The sequence below is a fragment of the Macrosteles quadrilineatus genome, unplaced genomic scaffold (genome assembly GCF_028750875.1).
Source record: "Macrosteles quadrilineatus isolate MER2022 unplaced genomic scaffold, UCM_ALF_1.0 Scaffold_3__2_contigs__length_128488019, whole genome shotgun sequence".
Taxonomy (NCBI): domain Eukaryota; kingdom Metazoa; phylum Arthropoda; class Insecta; order Hemiptera; family Cicadellidae; genus Macrosteles; species Macrosteles quadrilineatus.
This window is the reverse complement of record NW_026542596.1, coordinates 59467012-59471511: the sequence shown is the minus strand read 5'-3', so window position 1 is coordinate 59471511 and position 4500 is coordinate 59467012.

Here is a 4500-nt window from a genome sequence, read left to right as displayed (position 1 = left end):
CTTTTTTGTAAAATTGAAACTTCTCCAAAATGTTAGGACAAAAAATGGTCATACAACAATTTTGTCTTTCTTAACATTTTCCATTGCCTATAGTTCCCTCAGTGTTTTAAAACCTGTGCTAGCAAGCAAACTTATATTTGTTTCATAGAGATTCAAACTCATTTTTTTCACTTTCTGTATATATATATATATATAAATGTAAAAATAAAACTAAAATCTATCGTCTCCCCTCATAGTTAATGATAAATTTTGACCAATAATAAAATAAATCTGCGGTTAGGCCTAATTGATTGTCCTTGTAGATGGACATGGTATACAATTTTTGTGATAAAATAAAAGTGTCTTTCACCAGAACTTGCGAATGGTTTGTTTGGTCAGACAAGTTTTGTTTACAATTTTGCAATGACATGCCTGTTTCACATGATAGTGTGTTGAATGGCAGTGATACAAATGTTTACAATAGAACAGTGCAGAATTCAAACTGCATGGTCAATTTAAGACAACCCCACTGCACCTCAGCATGGCATTCCAATTTCATGTGGCACTTAAATTTGTTTGATGTCTATGTGTTGACTTTGTGATATTGTTTTATTTATTACTAATGAGATTAACCAGGGTGTAATATTAAAATTTCAAAAGTAAAATTGTTTTTCAAACCTGATGATCACTTAATAGTAGATAGTATTCATCGTTTTGCTCTGTATACTGTAACTAAGAAAGTTCTTGATTATGTAATAGTGCCTAAAAATTGTAAATAATGTATGTTAAACATGTAGAGAAGTATAACAGACAAACATCAACTCATATCTGTCCAAAATAGTTGATAAGAGTTATCAAATAAAAAATCAATTAAGTTAAATTGGGTGTACTTTTCCTGTAATGTTTTATTAATCCCTATCCAGGCTAATTATTTGGAATACAAACTGTCTAGATAATAGAAGTCAGGAGTAAATTAAATAATCATCATATGATTAAGCCAGCATTATTCCAGGGCTATTTTAATACTCTTATATAAAAATATAATGAAACACTTCTTACAAAAAAAAGCTGAAATATTATATTCTGAATGTTCTAAAACACTGAAACTGTGCCACAAAACTTTGAAACTGTGGCAAATTCCAAGCATAGTTGAATGACACAATTATTAACATGTTGAACCTCTATGTACCAAAAGGATAACTATATCGACCCCCAGATCTCACCCGAAATTTAAAATTTGTTTTCCAAAATGTCCAAAATTTCACTCTCATTCCAACAATGGTTGTCGTTTTTCTCGGAGACCCGGAAAATAGGAAAAAACCCCGATACTTTTTTTTACAGAAAATGACATTTTGGGTACTCAAATTAACCGGTAGAGCGAGCTGAACAAGAATAATCCAAGAATTTTCAGGATCCGATGGATTTAAACAGAGATACGGCCGGAAAAGCGCCGGACAAACGAAAAAAGAAATGTGCGTAAATCTTTCATGTGGGTATTCAAATTAACGGGAAAACGAGCCGAATATGAATATGTAAGAGTTTTCAAGATCAAATGCATAATAACGGACTTACGGCCGGAAAAGCGGCGGAGAATCGAGTTAGCACCAAAATGACCAAAACTAGGTTAGGATAGGTTGGGTTAGGTTACTAACAATACCCGTGTTATTGATAACCTAACCTAATCTAATCCAACGTAATCTAACCTAACCCATCCTAGTTTTTGTCATTTTGGCGCTAACTGGATTTTCCGACGCTTTTCCGGCCGTATCTCCGTTAATATCCATTTGATCTTGAAAATTCCTGCATATTCTTGTTCAACTCGTTTTCCCGTTGTTTTGAATACCCACATTTTGAACATAATTTACGAGGATTTATTTTTTTGTTTTCCGACGCTTTTCCAGCCGTATCTATTGTAATATCCATCGGAAAATTTCTTGCATATTCTTGTGCAGCTTCCTCTACCGGTTAATTTTAGTACCCATAATGTCATTTCCCGTAAAACAAAGTTTTCGGGGGTTTCCCCAATTTTCCAGATATACGGGTCCGCGAAAAATGACAACCATTTTCGGAATCAGCGTGAAATTTCGGACATAAAAAAAAAACAATATTTCGGGTGAGGTCCTGAGGTCGATATAATTACCCCCAAGAGTAAAAAAAAAACAAAGTAATAGAACATACTTTGCATTAGAACCGACATACTGAGAAATGTGAGCATTAGGAGTACTTAGTAGCTGTGCATAGTAATGAAATTTTATGGGGGAAATAAAAACAATTTGAATAACTTTAGAACAGTTGTTTATACAGCGTGGTTGTGCCATTTTTTCAGAGTCAAAGCAACTGTAATATACTAAATTTCGATCAAAATCGTTTGAGCCGTTTTAGTGAAAACCATTTTTATGTTAATTTATGGACCTCTCTATTAAACTTTTTTAATGAAAAAAAAAACCGCTTGGATATACAATGGATCTACATACCACTTTTACATCAAAATCGGACTACAGGGTGTAGTAAGTAGTTCTGCTCACATTCACTCACCGATTTCACTTCAACAGCCACGTTTTTCGTCCTTATTACCAAACTTTATTGCCAAAATCTATCTTAAAATCTCATTATTATCAATAATCAATATTCACAAACTATTTTTTTAAATTTGTTTTAAACAATATACACAAATATAAACTAAATTCACTCACGAATCCTGAATTGAACAAATTGTCGGTCTTGCCATAGTATCTTACAATACTATTGTATACAATATTACAATAGTATACAGGGCGAATCAGACCACACGTGCACATACTTTAACGGGATATACAGTCGCTTGTGTAACCATTGACTATATACCTCTCAATATAGTCAATGTTGTAACTCTCACTGATCTGGTATGGTATACAAATGTTTACCCACTTCTAGAATAGCTAGGGATCTTAAATTTTTTGTGGAGGTACATCTCGGTCCCAAAACCGTCCTTAAATCCTCCTTTTTGAGGTAAATTCGTTTTTTTAACGGCTATAGAAAACTGTAAGAGCTAGCAAATATTTTAAAGAATTTTCAGAGTCAGGTATACAATTTTCTACAAGACACCCGCCTTTAGCGTTTTTCGAAAATCACACTCCTTCATCTTCACTTCTAAAATTTCCCAACATGGAAAGAAAAATTCCTAAAGTGACATTTTAAAATTGTAACCCATAAAAGACATTTTAAACAATGAATTTTCAGTAAAAAAGGTAGTTTTTTTACGCTTGTTGGGACAAACTGTTGTGCACGAGTGCTCTATTGGTGGGCTATTGCAAGATCACCATTAACCAATACATTTGTGTTCAAATAACAACTTTATATGTTGGGAGATGGCATAATCATTGAAGTTTTCTTGGTGTGGCGAATGTGAATATTATCATGTCTTAAAAACGGCCGAGTTTCTGCTGCCGAGCATGGCTACGTTTTTTGGTACTACTTGAATACACAAGGATCAAGCATAGGGGTTTTTATAACAGCCGTATTTAGAAAGGAAACCCCAGTGCCAGCTAAGGGAAACCAGCCCTTAGTGGTTTCAATGGAAATATGACAACGTCAGTGGAAAAACTTAATTTATTTATTGATTTCAAACAATTTAGATAGGTTTTCCTGGCTCGATTCAGCATAGCCGAATTAACTGAGAATGTGTCAATGCGTGCGCTAGTCTAAAGCCGCATTCTGGCATTCATTGAGCATCCCACCATAGACTAAGCCTTAGTCTATGATCCCACGGAGCATTTATTATGCACTAAGCTTTCCTGGTCGAATTCGGCCACTAGAAAACACCTTACTCTACTCTAGTGTGGTCAGGTGGTGCCGAAAAACGCATTTACTTGACTCTAGTGTGCTCATTTGGTGCCGAAAAACTCCTTTACTTGACTCTAGTGAGCTCAGGGGGTGCCGAAAACGCCTTTACTTGACTCTAGTGTGCTCAGATTGTACCGAAAAAACGCATTTACTTGACTCTAGTGTGCTCAGTTAGTACCGAAAAACGAATTTACTTGACTCTAGTGCGCTCAGGTTGTACCGAAAAACGAATTTACTTGACTCTAGTGCGCTCAGGTTGTACCGAAAAACGCATTTACTTGACTCTAGTGTGCTCAGGTGCTACCGAAAAACGCATTCACTTGACTCTAGTGTGCTCAGGTGCTACCGAAAAACGCATTTACTTGACTCTAGTATGCTCAGGTGGTACCGAAAGCGCAGCCGTATTCTGCCTTAACAGCGGTTTTGTACAATTTTATAGGTTATCCGACCATTCCGCTATTCTGACCTTGTTGCTGCTTCAGGTAGGCTAGCCGAAACTGTAAGCGGACATTCGGGAGATATTTTTTAATTTGTATATTGAATACTTACAATTTTAAACTATAATTTACCCAACCAGCAATAATATCAACTTCTTTGACCTGACTCTTTCAATCCACCATATTAAACTTTCCGATACTCCATCCCAAACAACGGATCAGCACAGAATCTCTCCAGTAGAAAGGAGGAGCGTCTCTAACC